We start from the raw sequence: 19370 nt of genomic DNA on the forward strand, positions 1-19370 counted from the left end.
TAGGGTTACCTTATTGTATAACAACAGCTTTTGCTACAGCAACTGTTTGTGGTTCATTATCAAAAACAATTAAAACTAAAATAAGAAATAAAATTATAAAGTATTCACAAATGTATATTTTAAGTAAACAGTTTAGCGACAAGTTAATAAACTATATACTAAATCAATGAAAAATAATAAAATAGATAATGATGAATATAATGAATTAGTCAAGGTAAATGAAGAATATAAGAAGAACAATAAAAATAAGTTAAGTGTTTTCTAGATTAAAACTATTAGTGTTTAGTAATAACAATGTTTTTAGTAATAATAATATTAGTATTAATATTTATAGATAGATATAGAGTTTGAACTGAAACTATAGTATTAGTCTTAATCTTAGCCTTAGCCATAACTAAATTATCTTTTCTTTGTACCTAAGTATAACCCTGTTCCTTTTTGTACTACCTTTATACCTTCACCAGTAGTTGCAAATTTAATTAGATCAGGTGTGGCTGATAAAGCAGCTCTGGGGTTTCTAGATGCAGCTGCACTTCCTATTTTAGATGCTATTTCTAATGCTCTTACAGGATTATTAGAAACTTTCTTTCCGAAGTTAACTGTAGCTCTACGAACAGTTTTAAAGAAATCTTTCAAACCCTCTGCTTCTATTTTTGCATCACTGACAGTCATTGACTTTCTTCTCTTATATTTAACACAATTACCTTTTAATATTTTAGTGCCTTTTGAAATAATAATCCTCTTATGTTATTAGTACCACTATAATGTCTACCACCAACACAATATGAATTTGTTTTAAATTTCTGTAAAAGACTCATTTCTTTATATAAAAAATAATGGAAGTTAAAAAGTATAATCCTTCTGTTGTTAAACCTAACCCTAAGACTACGGGCTCCACCCGCGAGCGAAGCTCGAAGACTAAGCCTAAGACAAAGCTTGAAGCCAAGGGCCTATCTCAAGAGAATAAAAAGAAATTAGATATTATTTATGCTAAGAGTTTTGTTAAGACATGTAAGAAATAGTTTAGAGCTATTGGGCTTCGCCCATCAGGGAAACTGCTTCGCAGATTTTTCACCATAACAATGTCTATGGGGCTTTGCCCATCTTTCATCTTATAACAATGACCATCAGGAAGTGCTTCGCAGATAACAATGACCATGACTATAACTAGTCCTAAGATATAATAGACCTTCGGTCATTAGTCTCTACGAGACTATATCAACCATCTTATTACCATCACTATTAACACTAATAATTTTTCTAGTTAATACTTATGCATGACATATAACATCTGCAACTGCAGCACTAAATTTAAAATGAAGTTGTTTTGGTTGTGGACCTATATGATCACTTTGATATCTAGTATCGAATACATATATTCTATAATTACTTTTGAATGTTCTATGATTTATATATGGTTTTATATTATGTGGTAGCCCATTATAATCTTTATTAAACTTAACAATTTCTTTAAAAGCCTCATTATAATTATTGGTACCATAATTAATATTCATTCTATCCTCGGGATAAAACTCAATACCAATCTTACAATAACATTCAGTAACATTCATTATATCAAATGTACTTGCATCATGAGTTTGTTCATTAACATTATTATTTTCAAAACCAACAATTATGTATTGTGGTCTTTCCAAACCACTTTCCATACCTAGATCATACTAGAAGTTAGTAGCATTGAGTACATTCTTATAAAATGTCTTTCTTTCATAATAACTAAAGTCTACTTTATTCTTTTTACTTAAACCCTTTTCAACAAGAAAATTTTATTGTCATTACTAGGATCAATACTGGGCACACACCATGATATATCTTCAATATCTATGTTACCATCATTACCAACTGCATCAGCACCAGCATTAACTCTATATAGAGCTCTATCATTATTATGTCTTTTTAATATTAGTTTAAATCCTAAACCATATATAATCTTTTCTAAATCATTTACGAAACCAAAAAAATCACTCGTCTTAATCATCATATACATATGACCTCGTTCTGCAGCAATAAGGTCTCCTTTAAGTTGACTATCTCTATTACCTTGATTTCTAACAAAACCGCTCTCATATTCGTCATCAGTACTGGTTAATAACTTATATATCAATAGATTAGGATGACAATGATCTATATATTCAATAGTCCTACCACCACTAGTTTCAAGCTTAACTGAACTAAATAATGCAATCTTACCATAATTAACTAATCTGATATTAGCATTATTAGCAAATATACCACCAGCATCATCTAATACAACAAACTCTATCTCTAGATACGAATCACACAAATTTAAATAATTCCCTTCTCTATTGAGAATGATATTAATATTAGTATTAACCGTATTCATTGTTGCTAGATTATTAGTTTTATTTTTAATAATCTTACTTTTGTGTATATCCTTAATATAACCATAAGTTGTATCCAAATTAAAGTTCATTTTTATAATACAAAAATTTAACTTTAACTATAACTATAAGCAAAGCTATAATTATAACTATAAATATAATCTAATATTTGACTCTAAAAAAATGACTGATAACTTAATTCTATATGAACTACAAAAGATACATGAAACTCTAACTAAAACTAAAGAAGAGCATACACTTAACTTTAGAATGATAAAGCCAACAGAAAAGTTTAACTTTAGTGAACCTATACTTAACTCATCAAAATTAGGTTTAATTAGATTATCTGTTTATAATTCGGTGTTTAATGTGAATAGAAGGAACAATCAATTCTTATATGATACCCAAGGTGAAACATGGTCAGATACCGTATTTTAGCTGTTATACCAGGTGCATATGTATTAGTCGAAATAGCAGAATTATTAAAAGAAGAAGCTAATGGTAATGTTATAAAAGAACCTAATAAGAATACAATGAAAAGTATAATGGAAATATAACAAGGTGCAATTAACTTTGACATAGAAAATTCAATAGCCCCATTACTGGGCTTTAGAAAAATAATATATGAACAAGGTAAATATACATCTCAGAAAATTGTTGATATTATGGGTTTTAGTACTATTAACATTCATTGTATTGTGATATCTGTTGTTAAAGATAATGGGAATAACACAGACATACTATATACTTTTACTCTATCAGAAACACCAAGTAACTAATATTTTGTATCGAAAGGTAACTAAAGATACAAAAGAATATATAGAGTTTCATAATAAAGATGAGCATGGAAGACCTATAGACTTTAATGGAGATGTATTGAGTTTTACATTACATCTGACATAGTCAGCTGACCAAAGGTCCATCTGGTGTAACCAGCAACTTCGTTGATCTAGTCTAAATTATAGATCTAACTCTAGATATTGATATAAACTTAAACTAAACTAAAAAAACTCTTCGACCCCAATTAATTCTTAGTTTACCAATATTATATTTATTTTTGGCTATATCGAGGACAAAATAATTATAAGGCTCTTTCCATACCTTATTACATATAATAGCAAAATCGTTATAACTAAGTTCAACATTATTAAAGAAATCTTGATATATAGATGATTTTACCTCTTTGTTCAAAAAAAAATAAATAGATTAAAATTCTCTCTAACACTCTGTCTATCTATTGTGAATAGATTTTGATTAAGATATAACATATTGCAATTATTATGTCTACCTCTACAAAAGTATTCATTAATATCTGGTTCTCTGGCTTTAACATCATCGAATGTCATTAGTTTCTTTAAGTCTTTGGGTAGTTGATCGGAAAAGGGTAAATATTTTATATCTTTAACAAACTCAACATCTGCTTTATCGTTTATTCTCTCTACACCTTCATATTGGTCACCAGTAGGACCAATAATGTATAGCTGATCAAAGTATATTCTAGCCAGAATTAGTTTTTTAATAAGAATATCTTGCCGCATTCACTAGGACCAGATATTATACATCTAATGTTCTCTGGGAGTGTAGCTTCTGTAATTATATTATCATCATTTTGCCATGATTGTAGATCTTCATTTATATTTCCAGAGATATTGTTACTAGGATCAATGTAACTGCTTGGTTTACCACAGACGGAGTCTGCTCGCGGATATTCTTTGTTGTTAGGTTTAACCCTTTGATGTTTATCATCAAATAGATATATAAAATTATCAATAACATTATCGTTATCATTAACATTATCATTATCCTTAACATTATCGTTATCATTAACATTATCATTATCTTTATCATTAACATTATGATTAGCATTATCATTATCAATAATATTATCATTATCATTATCATTATTAGTAACGCTACTTCGTAGATCATTATCATTATCATTAACATTTTCTTTAACACTATCATTATCTTTATCATTATCATTATCATTATCATTTACATTATCATTATCATTAACAGTATCATTAACATTGTCATTAACTTTACTACAACCTAAACAAAAACACTCATTATAAATTCCTGGAAATTTACATTGATTAACTAGAATATTCAAAGGATTATTAATTCTAAATCCTCTATCAATGAGATAGATCATATATAAACAATAAGCCCCACAATAAGATTCATCATATTGTTCTTTCATTAGAGCCTAGATCAACATATTCTTCTAAAAATAATGGTGGGGTCTCAACACCAAAACTATCAAAGTAATACACAGGACCACCTTCTCTTCTTATATCTAAAACCCAATGTGTACCATCAGTTGGATGTAGATTGACAATAATGTTGACGTTAGGTTCGCTTGTGTTATCTGGAGTTTAATCTCTCATAACAATTTTAATTGGTGTTAGACTTATGTTTTATCCTATATCTTTTATTCTGATATCACTCATAGCATTATTATCAATATTCAATTTATTATTGAATTCCTCAAAAGTTAGGAGAAGCATTTTAATAGGTATAAAAATGGAGGCAGGTAGCGCAGTTATAATTTTTAATTTCTTAATTGGAATTTGTTATATAATATATGATTCAATACCAAGTAAATATTGAAAACTAGAAGAAAGGTTTGGTGGATTCATAAATAGGAGTCTAGTTAGATTTGAATATGAAAGGTCACCATTACATACTATTGTTTATGGTGGAACTGGAACAGGTAAAACAAATTTTATTAGACAATATTTAAAATTGTACTTAGATCCGCGAAGCAGTTACACCGATCAAAACCAAAATCAAAACCAAGACCAAGACCAAGATCAGGGAAGTAATTTGGTAAACCACGAACAAAGTTCGTTCTCTGATCAAGCTAAAAATATAATCATATTATGTAAAGATGATAGAGATTGGATAGAACCTGAGACTGGTGAGTTTTATATTGGATTTAATACATGCGATATAAATATGATCACATCAAGAAATAAGTCTAAATTCAAAGATGGTGTAATAGTACTTGATGATATGGGTGATAAGTTAAATCAAGATATAGCTTATTATTTCACAGAAGGCAGACATTATAGTATTCAAATGATTTTAATGTGTCATAAACCAGCTCAAATAATTAATACAGCAAGAATGAGTTGTGATATTATTTATTTAACTACTTATAATGGAGTTGATCTATTTAAAAATTTTAATGAAATATATAAATGTGAACATAACTTCAATAAAATAATTAGTGAGTTAAATAGTAACTATTATATTTGTGCAGATGGAATGTCAGATGAACTTCGTTATGGTCTAATTAAATTTAATAGGAATGAGAATACTTTTATTATTAATGATAAGAATAGAACTATGATATATGACTCAAGAGTTGGTTTTCTTGATTTAAAAGCTCTTAGATTTTAAAAGATAGAAATTAGAAATTGAAGATAAAAATAAACTGATAGCATATATGAAAACAATCTTGATATATGCTACAGACAGAAATACTATTGATCATGATAATTATCAATTCTATTTTAATAAACTTCTCACGTTAAAAGGTATTAAAATACAGAATGATGTTTTAACACAAGCTGATGGTTTTAGGTTAGCATCAACTATTTTAGGAATTATAGGTACATATTTTATTATATATAATTATATGAGTCCTGATACAACAGTAAAAACTGCTGTACTTGTGGCAACGAGTGCAAGTAATATATTAAATAGAGCAAGTACATTGGTTAATGGGACTTCGTCCATCAGTGGAACTGCATCGCAGATGTTTCAACATTTTGGATATGGGGAAGAAAAGCAAAGAAAACAGTTTATCGAAAAGCTACAAGGAGAATATATAAATAAAGAGACTTGAATTTTAAATAAAGAGGGACGAAGGTATTTAGGGACTATATGGAAAAAAAAGAATTTAGAGAAGAAACTATAAATTTTGTTAGAGATAGAAAAGAATTAGACCTTAAAGAGATTTTAGATAGAAGATATAAATCTAATTCACTCAATACGACAGGGAAGTTATATTTAGCTAGGTGTATCCTATCTAAAGACAATACTAAAGATGTAATTAAAATCTTGGCTAAATATGTTGGGTATAATTGAAATTTGACCAATTAAAAATGGTTATAAAATGTTTAGAGTGTAAACATAAATGTGGACTCCCTTTTAAGTTAGCTTTTAATTATTCAATATATCATGATGACAAAATTAGTAAATGTGCATGTGGTGATAAAACATTAAATGGTATTTGTATGAAAACTGATTGTTCTTTTAAAGATGAATCTGGATATTACTCAAGCTCTAGTATTAACTCTAACTCTAACTCTAACTGTAACTCTAACTCTAACTCTAACTCTAGCTCTAACTCTAACTCTAGCTATAACTCTAGCATTAACTCTAACTCTAGCATTAACTATAACTCTAACTCTAACTCTAACTCTAGCAATAACTCTAACTCTAACTCTAATTCTAGCATTAGCTGGGACTCTAACTCTTACTATAACTCGAACTCTAACTCTAACTTTAACACCAAAGTCTTAACTAGAAATTGTAATAAATGTAATTCTGTAAAACCGCTAACTGATTTTGATGATAATAAGTATACTTGTAGAAATTGTACTTCAGCTAAAATTAATTGTCTATATTGTCCTTCTGTTGTGAGATATGATGGGATAAGAGCTCATGTAAAGAAACAACATCCAGATGTAGAATTAACTCGAGGATTTAGTAGAAATTGAAATGAAAGATCTGTTATTACCCAAACTGCGGAAAGTTGTTCGCGTAAATATTACAATTTTGTATCATTTCTTGTTAATAACGAAATAAATTTAGAAAAAATCAAAGAGAATATAAATTTATTGAAGGTTATAGATAATTTAAAATAAAAAATATAGAAAAGTAAAAAAAATATATTTTTAAAAAATTTAGATAATTTTTAAAATCATTCAAAAAAGAGGGAAATCACTCTTTAGGCGAGATAAAAAGTGATTTTGTACTGGGGCATCACTCCGATAGGGGCGATTTCGCTCTTAAAGAGTGATTCGCAAAATATTAGAAAAATTTAAAAATTTAAAAGAGTTAAGCTGGTTTTTTTTGTTCAAGTTATCCACGAAGTGGTGACACCAATTTCCGCAAGTTGGTTTTACGTGCTTTTTACACGGTCTCACTAGTTTTATACTAGTATCTGGGGACGTCCACTGGAGTCGGTGGGGATCTGCGAAGCAGTTTCACTGATAGAACCCAAACTATTCTTCTGATAACAGTAAATTACCAGGTTAACTCGACACTATTGGTTTGCACTAAGTGAGACAAGAAATGATAGATTTTGAGTGAATATAAAGATAAAATGTAAAGGTAAATACAAAGCAGCGGAATTCACTCTACTTTACTCAGGAGTTTAAACCTCGATAACTCCCTGTAAAAAAAATTTAAAAAATTTTAATTCCATATTTGGCGCAGGACGAGCTTTCTAATGATACCAGTCTCAACTCTTTACGATGAATATATCGATCGGCGATAATTGTCTGAAGAAAAAACCCATTAGTAATGGATAAAACAGGGATACCAACCACCAGTGAAATTTGAACTTTCTCCTAACGCTATTCGCGCATGTCGAATTGGGCCAAATTTTACTGCTTGTTGCTATCCCTGTTTTGTCCAGTAAATGCAGAAAAATATCCTGCTTGTTACTATCCTGTTTTATCCAGTAAAGTACAAGCAGTAAAATGTGGCCCGATTCGACATGCACGATTAGCGTTAGGAGAAAGGGTCAAATTTTACTGGTGGTTGGCATCCCTGTTTTATCCGCTACTAATGACTTTTTTCTTCAGACAATTATCGCCGATCCATATATTCATCGTAGAGTTGAGACTGGTATCATTAGAAAGCGCGTCCTGCGCCGAATATGGAATTAAAATTTTTTAAGTTTTTTTACAGGGAGTTATTGAGGTTTAAACTTCTGAGTAAAGTAGAGTGAATTCTGTTGCTTTTATTCACATTTTCCGTAATTTTTGTCTAAATTTTCGTCAATTTTGCTAATATTTGTTAAGATTTTTAAGAAAAGTGTTGTTGATTTTATTTTCAAAGGCACAGAAGTATTGTTGATAACTTTGATTTATTTTTTTGTCAAAAATTCCGGCTAAGTATTTTACAGTTCGGCCTTTTTCATCAAAAACAGCACGAAATAAGCTCATTTAGTCCACTTTGATTGAATTTGCCAAAAATACATCCCCAAACAACAGTAATACAATCCTTGTAGACTCAAAGAGGGGCTATCTCAACTACTGTTGAGAGTGCTCAACTTCTGTTGAGAGTGCTCTGTTATTAAAATTTGCCGTTTTTGGCTAACTTTACTCGTTGTTTATCAAAAACGCAGAATTTCTTTTTTGATTTTTACCTAACAACTTATCTAAATCTAAAATACTCGAAAAATTAAGTGTATCTAACAGACAAACAGCATTAGCAGGTCTAGTTTTGGACCAATCTTGGTGTGTTACAATTCGAAAAGAATTTGGATTGTAATCGGACCGTCTTTTTAAAAAAAATTAGATCTTTTTTATATTAATTAAAGAACAAAATATATCAAATAAAAACTCAGGAGTGATAGGTCCAATGTGATTCCTAAGCATCTCTAATCGAAAGCAATTATGTTTTTTACTTGAAAGCTTATGGTCGTTTTGACTTCTGAAATAATTGATTTTTTAAAAGAATAAAGGCTTAATGAACTTTTCCTCAACTTCTTCTAAATTTGTTCAACTTGTAGCTAAGTGTCAGCAAAAAAGATTGCTTCTTCCTGCTACTGATTTAAAAATTATTCTGTTTTGCAGTTTTGAAGCCTCATGTTATTGTTTTCTGGCGTTGATATTACTAGATACAGGTTTTCTTATTTTTAGATTTTTGCCTATTTTTCAAGTTTTCTAGTTTTGTCACATTATCACATTATTGACAGTTCTCATATCACAGTTCAACATAAAGCAAAATTGAACATATTACAATCCTGAAAGATCTATTATCGTTTTACGGCTTCGACATTTCTTTCTTGACAAATTCATTTGATTTGTTTTTAACTGTCGTTTTTACTTTGCGTTTTAGTCGTATGGAATTTAATTTCCTGTATAAAGACAGGTTTCATTGGCGTCTCATGGAAAAATAGATGAGGCCATATTCTTATATTAGTAGATAGCTGATGGTCTTCATGACTTTGAAAAAAATTGTTTTCCAAAATAAACAAAAACTTTTTAATTTCGCAATTTTGTTCTTTTATGTGGTCTTTTTGTTACCTAGTCACGTTAATTACAGGTCAAATATGACATTATTATCAAGGGAAGGTGTCACAACGGATTAGTCTTACAATTTCTAATTTTTTAAAGGAAATCGTGATGGCCTTAATGGCTTCGACGCCGGTTTTTTAATAAAAAGTAATATAATTTGATTTTGTCATAATTGATGTTTTTATTGTAGACGCAACTCATATTCTGGATAATTGCAGGTCTCAAGGGCTTGCTTTGGACAAGTAATGGAGCCTGTTTAATTATTTCTTTCTGTAATAAATGGCTTTCATGACTTTGGAATTATTTTTCTTTCAAAAAAAATCAGAAGTTTTACATAATTTTGCTCTTTTTTTTTGTCTACTTGTTGCCTAGTCCTATCAAAGAAAAGCCACATACTAAACTATCGTTGTTTGAATAAGGCGCAGTCGAACATATTTTGAGGATCAAAATATGGCTTTACGGCTTTGACAGCGTTTTGTAGCAATTCTAATTGAATGTTTGTTTGTTTTCTCTTTGTTGTTCTTTTTAGCCGCATAAAAAATTGAATAAGTACAGGTCTTAAAGCCCCTCTATAGAAGCATTGATTATCATAATTGTTTGGGATATTTTATTTGATTTCTATTGGTTTTCATTACTTGGAAGTTAATCGTTTTTCAAAAAAAGCGATCTTTTTAACTTTACTGTTTTTGTTCTTTTTGTCTTACTGTTACCAAACCTTTTTATGGAATGGTCCCAAATTTTTTCTGGTGATTTATAAGATATTTTGTTAAGTTAAGTTTTATCTGACGGTCTGTTGACTTCGTTATTAATTTTTGTTTTTTAAAACGGACTAAACACTTTTGATGTAATTAATATTTGTTGTTGTTGTTTGATTTCGCTGTTCGTCTTAACTCGCTTTCTTAATATTGGCATATCTCATCAATCTATTGCATCATTTTTTACTCCACTTGGTTTTTTGGGATTCCCAAAAACATTTTTTTGGTTGTTCTATCTGTTCCTCATTTGGTAGACAATTATGCCAAAATTATGGATGAGCGGGGTCGGAACCTTATGTGCGATCGCTCATTACCGAGCCTCCTTGTTGATGTTAATCCTCAAAAGATGAGTTAGGTGCTAATGAATATCTTCCATAACTGCCAGAACCCAGTGTTTCATATTTTCAAAATAATAGTGGAAAATTATCACATTCTGATCCTTAGCGCTTGAGTTCTGATTATTATAGGTTGATAAATTAAAGACTTCTTGAGTGAAAAACATCAATTTTCGCTGTCTTATTGTAATGCTTTCTGGGTATTGTTCGTGTACTGACTGTTTTTTGATTAATTTCGATATCTTTTGAAGCGTTAATTTTTATTTTCCCAGAATGAGCCGTAAATTTTATTTTTCCTCATAGCCATATCCAAAATTATCACTATCTCTCTACACAGGTGTACACTGAAGCAAATTTTCGAATTAAAGAAACCAGTTGGATGACGAATTCTAACGTAATGGGTTGAAGCATTTGAGCATTTTTTAAACCTCAGATATCATTGAAGGGCTCAATAGATGTTATTTTCAACATCATTAGTTCATTATATTTTAAAAGATATGTTATTTTAAATTATATTAGACGAAAAGATGATACCAACTCGAATAAATCAAACTTCTGCTCTATATTTCTGGAAAACATTCTTTTTCAAAACTGATTGTTGCATGAACTATAAGGTAGAAATACGGTTGGTCGTCTTCATCTAATGTACCGCAGGCCACTAATAAGAAGACGGAAAAAAACACTAATAATTTTTCCTCGTTAATTGAAGATTTTCGTTGCCATCAATTGCTTGTTTTCATACGCGCATATGTTCATTTCTCTTGGATATTTACAGATTACCTAATATAATAGCTGCTGGTTTCACGTTAGTTTTTAATTAGAAAAATGAGGTTTTAATTTTTTTCAGTACTTATTATTGTGGTGTTAAGAACGATTATTTTAAATCGCACCTTGTCCTTCTCTACTGCACCGTTTCCTTCCTTCTAAATTGAAAAACAAATTGTGCAAAAACTCAGGACTCAATTAATTATCTTGTACAGAACGTTTTCTACATAACATTTTTAAACGAGTTATTGTCTGTATCAAAATGAATTCAAATTTCACTCCCCGTGTTATAGTTGTCTATTACAATATGAATTCAAATTTCACTCTCTGTGTTTTAGTTGAAAAAAAATGAGTAAACTCGGGCAAAAAGCAAGATTCAATTGAATATCTTGCACAGAACGTTTTCTATTTAACATTTTTAAACGAGTTATTGTCTATTACAATATGAACTCAAATTTCACTCTCTGTGTTGTAGTTGACAAAAATTGAGTGAAATTGGTTAAAAATTCAGACTTAATTGATTATCTTGTACAGAATTTTTTCTACATGTTATTTTAAAACGAGTTATCGTCCATTAAAAAATGAATTCAAATTTCATTCTGTTTTGTAGTGGACAAGAATTGAGTAAAATGGGGCAAAAACGCAAGACTCAATTGATTATTTTGTACAGAACGTTTTCTACATAACATTTTTTGAAACGAGCTATTGTCTATCACAACGTGAATTCAAATTTCATTCTGCGTGTTATAGTTGACAAAAATTGAGTGAATTTGGGCAAAAACTCAAGACTCAGTTGATGAACTTGTACAGAACGTTTTCTACATAACATTTTTAAACGAGATACTGTCTATTACAATATGAAATCGAATTTCACTCTGTTTTGTAGTTGACAAAAATTAGGTAAAATTGGGCAAAAACGCAGGACTCAATTGATAATCTTGTACAGGACGTTTTCTACATAACATTTTTAAAAAGTTATTGTCTATTACAATATGAAATCAAATTTTACTCTCTGTGTTGTAGTTGATAATAATTGAGTAAAATTGGGCTAATACTAATGACTCAATTGATTATTTTGTTCAGAACGTTTTTTATATGACATTTTTAAACGAATTATTGTCTATTACAATATGAATTCAACTATCACTGTCTGTGTTGTAGTTGAAAAAAACTGGGTAAAATTGGGCAAAAACGCAAGACTAAATTGGTTATCTTGTACAGAACGTTTTCTATTTAACATTGTTTAACGAATTATTGGCTATTACAATTCGAATTCAAATTTCACTCTCTGTGTTCTAGTTGAAACGAATTGAGTAAAATTGTGCAAAAATGCAAGATTCAATTGATTATCTTGTACAGAAAATTTTATACTTAACTTTTTTAAACGATTTATTGTCAATTACAATATGAACTCAAATTTCACTCTGTGTTGTAGTTGACAAAAATTGAGCGAAATTGGTTGAAAACTGAAGACTTAATTGATTATCTTGTACAGAAAGTTTTCTACATATTATTTTAAAACGAGTTATCATCCATTAAAAAATGAATTCAAATTTCACTCTTTTTTGTAGTGGACAAGAATTGAGTAAAATGGGGCAAAAACGCAAGACTCAATTGATTATTTTGTACAGAACGTTTTCTACATAACATTTTTAAACGAGCTATTGTCTATCACAAAGTGAATTCAAATTTCATTCTGCGTGTTATAGTTGACAAAAGTTGAGTGAATTTGGACAAAAACTCAAGACTCAATTGATTATCTTGTACAGAACTTTTTCCACATAACATTTTTAAACGAGTTATTGTCTATTACAATATGAGTTCAAATTTCTTTCTCTGTGTTGTAGTTGACAAGAATTGAGTGAAGTTGGGGTACGATTTCATTGGTCACTAAAACTTCGAGGCAGAGTGCTTAATTTGAAAGTTGAACACTGACTTAAAGAATTCAAAGCAGTCTATTTTTGTCGTAAACTTAGTGTCGGCTGCTTCGCTATCAGAGAGGGAGAAGTTTGATTCATTTCAACCACTGTTTATTTTTAAGAAAACTTTACTTTCACTAATCGGATCTTTTCTGTTTGTGCCCCCAGCTTAGTGAGCGCATATTACTTGCATCCCCCCACGACGCACGTGCCATATTTTTACATAATAATTTACTATGTAATGACACGTGCTCTGTAATTGGGGGGCACATAACGTACTGGAGGGGGGCACAAACGGAAAAGATCCCACTAATCTGCAAAATTGTTCTCTTAAATTCAAGTGAAATTCAACAGTTTCATGTCAGGGCACGAAGTACCTCGGGCGAATAAGATTTTGTTCTAACATATAATGTGCGTTTGCGCATTACCGAGCCTCCTTCTTGCCCTAGATTGTCAAACCAGTGTCTGCAGTTGTTATTAGATGGTAGCAGCTTGAATTTTTTTGATACGGGCTATATATTTCAGCTCTGTGGGAATCTTGTGAAGTCACACTATTAAAGTCGATAAGATTGAAGAATCTGAATCAAGTCAACTGGAACTGCAAAACAATTAATGATTTTCTGAAGATAATAAAATTTCCTTGAAGGAATACGTAGTGATTTTATTACAACAAACCGATATCTCATTGGAACCAAGTGAAAATGGCCTATGTAATTCAGCAGGAGCTGTGGTAGAAAGAATAATGTTCTGATGTTAACATGTATTACTGCTAAGAAACACGACATTGATTGATATGGGGCACAATGGGTTGAAGTTGATTTGTTGCCAAATAAATGTCATTATTGAGATTAGACTGCATTCCTGAAGGAAAGCTGGTCGGAGTTTTAAATATGCCAGTCATCCGTACTAGTAGAATCCTTAGGTTTAACTCTCAGATTAATTCTCTGAGTTCGTGCATCACAAGTAAACAATTATTGTTCCAGGCGCCAATTTAGGGTTGGTTTTTTATGCCAGATCCATTTTTTATTGAGGCGTCCGTCCTTTATCGATAACTTTCCAATAGATAAATTAAAGTGCTATCAATGAAAAACACTTCGAAAAATGAACTGATCTATGTGAGAAAAGAGCATCTTTAGAAAACAGTCGCGTGAACTGAATAGAAACATTTTACACTGCCTACGTAAGACCATGGCCAAATTCGCGTTCGAAACCGATATCTCTTCAATTTAAGATAAACACATTCTTTTTTTCCAGCCCGGTAACTATGATTTTAGATCAAATTAATCTTTTCTTAAACAAATGTTCAAAATATTCTTTGAGCCTGGACGCAGTTTAAGCTTGTCATCCGTTGGGTAATTGGAAGGGTAACACCCACTGCGGTAATTTTCAAAGTGGTTTATTACAACGAAAAAATTGAGTTATATAATCGTCGATCAATGATTGCCTATTTTAAAATGGTAAACCCCTGAATGGTAAACCTGTATATATTAAAGAGCGCCTCCCGCATGATTTTGAATTTCAGAAGCGTGTTACACAATTTGGGTTTGGTAATCAAAACCTACCACTGCAGAGTAAAACTGTTTTTAGAAACCGATAATGGGCGTTTGAAACAACCTGTTGAGAGTATTAAAACCAGTTTAAAATCTTAAATCCCGCGCAGTAAAAAGTCTCCTTTTCAGCGTAACCAACTTAAAAACACGATACGAACTCTAATTTGAAATCAAAGGTGGAACAAACGACCCGGAAACGTAATTCATTTTGATAACCGTGATGAAGTCTATCATCTTGGAGAAACACCTGGTTGGAAAAAATTAATGACAACCGCACTCCACCAAACTGATGATGGTCCAATCATTGAAAAAACCCGTCTTGAAACACTAGAAGCAGTGTTTCTATTGTTTTTGTTCTCTTTTCTCACGACAACGTTCTTATCAAGTAATTGGAAAATCACCAATTACTTGGAAATGAGAAAGCCAGTAAATTAACTTTTGTTAGTAAGCGAGGAATCCTTCAGATCCAATCAAGACCACCTTTGGGCACAAAAAAAATTAATATAAACCGAACCACAGAAACCTGGCTCACTATTAACGATCCCCTAGATATATAATTTATATCAGGGTACCAACCAGTGATAGTAGAAAACAGAAGCGACAAAAAGCAAGAGGCGCGGGTTTTTGTCTGTGAGAAGACTGTAAAATTCATTTTGTTTCATCTGCTTATTACAAGAAAAAGCGGAGAAAACCGAACAACGTTTTACTTTCTATACAAACAACCCTCCGCGGGTATTAATTAAAACATTACTTGAAAATTTTGACAATCTGTTGTTAAAAACAAATGGAGTGAAAAATTGAATATATTTTGTTGGGATTTCAACATAGATATCTCTGACACGCAACAACCTTTTAGGTTATAACAACATTTTAGCAGTATACCAACATTTTAAGTTTATTTGATTTTAAAATACAAATTAACGAGCCCAGAAGACTAAACAAATTGACAGGAGAATGATCAAATTTTATCAAAAAGATAGATTACTGTAGAAACACTGAATTGATTTTTCTCGGTCATTGCGCTCTGCTAAGTGAATTGAGTTAGTCAGTTGTATCCTCTATAATAAGTTTTTGTAGACGCAATTTTGAAATTTTTTTTAAGGGAACAAAATTAGTTTTCTCTATCTTTTCCCAGGAATGAATTAATTTCAATTATTTTACAAACATTTTGCTGATAAATGACCAGTTATACAGAAAAATTGTAACGAACGATTGGTTGACAAGAAAACTTTAGAAACAGAATAGATCGTGCTTACAGAAATCTGTTTCAAAAAATCACGGAATTTCTCTTTCTCTTTTGACAACACTTTTTTATCAAGTAACTGGACAATAATCAGTTACTTAGATCTGGAAAAATCATTAGGTTTTCTTTTGTCTCTAAACGTGCAAGCTATGTGATTCACTCTATACCGTCTTTTCGCACAAATAGAACCACAAGAAGCCAAACCAGCTTTTGTTGCGTTATGCTAAGACTGGCTCACTGATTACTATCTGTTAGATACATAATCTATATTGGGGTACCAACCACTGATTGTAGAGAACATAAACAACAAAAATGAGGAGTTATAATTTTCAGTGCGAGAAAACTGTAAAGTTCAATTTTTCTCTTGTTTTAGGAACTCGTTGAATCTGCTGATCACAATAGGAAACGGGAAAAAACGAACAACGTTTTCTTTTCTATGCAGAAACCCTCCTCGGGTATTAAAACATTCAATGAAATTTTTGAAAATCTAATGTTTAAAATAAATGGAATGAAAGATGAAACATTTATTGTCTTCGTTTCAACACAAATATCTCTGACAAGCAACATCAGCAATACAATAATATGATTAGTTTGTTTACTTTCAAAATAAAAAAACACCGAGACCAAAAGAGAAACCAAGTTGACACGCCAATGTATTGATCAAGTTTTATCAAAAAATTGATAGACTTGATTATACTGAAAAGGAGTTTCAGCAATCATTACGCTAGCTAATTTAAAGGAATTTTCCTTCTGTATCATTTTGAAGTGATGATAAGTGTTACAGACCCATTTATCAAATGTTTTTTTAGAAAAAAAGATGTCTCTATCTTCGCCAACATAATTGGGCGAAATGGACAAAAACGATATTGAAAGCTCTTGGCGTGAATTAATTTAATTGTTTTGCAAATTTCTGATGATAAACAGGGAGTTATAAGGAAAAATAGTAAAGAACGACCGGTTAACAAATAGATTGAAAGATCTTAAAAACAAAAGAGATCTTGCTTTTAGAAGGCTCATACTTAATCCTAGTAACGAAAATGAATTTGGATCACAAATAAAACTATGGTCATTAGTTATGTCTATCTAGATATACTGCAAGGTAATTCAAAGTCTTAAAAAAAATTTTGACAACAATAGCGGTCAGCAAAATAGATCGATGTTGAAACATTCAACATCTTTTTCTGATGGTATGGAAAAAAATTGAGTAGCGCAAAGCTTCGCGGAACCGGTTTACCATTTGTGAGACGGGTTAACCATTTAACGAACAGAATTTTTTTTATTTCCCACATGACACATGAGATCTTTAATACAATAATTTCTTTGAAACTTTTATTATTATATCATCAGCTATCATCTGGGAGCAACACCGGGTAGGGAAAAATTAGTGACAGCAGCACTCCTCCCAACTAATGATGGTGCACTTATTTTAATAATGCGTCTTGAAAAACTAGACGCAGTGTGTCTATTGGTTTTGTCTTTTTTACGACAACTTTTATATCAAGTATTTGGAAAATCACCAATTACTTGGATATGAGAAATCCATTGAAAAATCCTTTGTTTGTAAACGAGCAGTCCTTGAGTCTCAATCATGACCATCTTTGTGCACAAAAAGAATCACTATGAACCGAACCAGAGAAACCTCACTATCAACGGTCACGTAGATATATAATATATATATCAGGGTATCAACGACTTATAGTTGAAAACAGAAACAACAAAAAAGAGCAGGCGCAGTTTTTTTTGTGCGAGAAAATAAATTTCAACTGTTTTTTTCCTCTTAGAGGAACTCGCTGACACTCTGATTATTACCATAGAAAACGGATAGAAACGAAAAACGTTTTGTTTTTTTTTACATATGATCCTCCGCGATTACTAAAAATTCGTTGAGAATTTTGAAAACCTGATGTTTAAAATAAATAGATTGATAGATGAAGCATTTGTTGTCTTGATATCAACACATACATCCCTGACAAACAACATCAGCAATACAGCATTATGATTACTTCACTTGATTTTAAAATACATTACACCGAGCCCACAAGAGAAACCAACTTGACAAGCAAATGTTTTGATCAAGTTATATGAAAAAAATGATTAACATGATTATAATGAAATGGAGTTTTAGCAATACTTACGCTAGCTAATTAAAATGAGTGTGTCTTATGTATCCCGTCAAACTGATGGACAATTTTAACGCCGCATCTTCAATTGTTTTAAAACAGAACAACATATATCTCTATCTTCGCCAACATAGTTGAGCCAAATGGATAAAAAAAGGATATTGGAAGCTTTTGGCGTGAAATAAGTTTAATTATTTTGCAAATTTTTGATGATAAACTGGCAGCTATAAAGAAAAAATAATAAAGAACAACAAGTTGACAAATAGATTGAAAAATCTTAAAAACTAAACAGATCTTGCTTATAGAAGGCTCATACCTAATCCTAATAATGAAAATGAAAATGAAAACAAATAAAACTATTAGTTATGTCTATCTAGATATCCAGCAAATTACTTTAAAGTCTTTAAAGGAATTTGGGTCAAAACTATTAGCCAGCAAAATAAATCGATGCTGAAACAATCAACATCTTTTTTTATTGGCATAGGGAAAAAAATTCAGTAGCACAAAGTTTTACGGAAGAAAACAGGATTACCATTTGTGAGACAATTTTACCATTTGTTTACCAGTTTACCATTAACGAAAAGACTTTTTCTTACTTCCCGTTGACACACATGAGATCTTAAATACAAAAATTTTTTTGAAAACAAGAACTCAAGTCATGGTGGGATATATAACAAATTTTTGTTTTTATAGCATCAGCTATCATCTGGGAGCAACACCTGGTAGGAAAAATTAATGACAACAGCACTCCTCCCAACTAATTATTATTATTATTATTAAATTGACTTGGTACCCGCGATGCGGGAATCACTTTGTTAATTAAATACAAAAACAGAACCAAATAACAGGATACTGATAGTATTTAAAGTTCAAAGCCTTTAATTTCAACAGAGAGTTCAGTTGTTTCGGAAATAACATTGTCAGACATGTCCAGTCAAAGTTGAGATGTTTTTTCGCTGGGTGAGAACATTTGCATATTTCACAACTCTCAAGACAAAATACTCTTCCAATTTTACTAAGTTCGTCCAATTAAAATTGGTTCTCAAAAATTGTTTTGC

Source organism: Convolutriloba macropyga, chromosome 5 (assembly GCF_964194025.1).
Source record: "Convolutriloba macropyga chromosome 5, txConMacr16.3, whole genome shotgun sequence".
NCBI classification, from domain to species: domain Eukaryota; kingdom Metazoa; phylum Xenacoelomorpha; order Acoela; family Convolutidae; genus Convolutriloba; species Convolutriloba macropyga.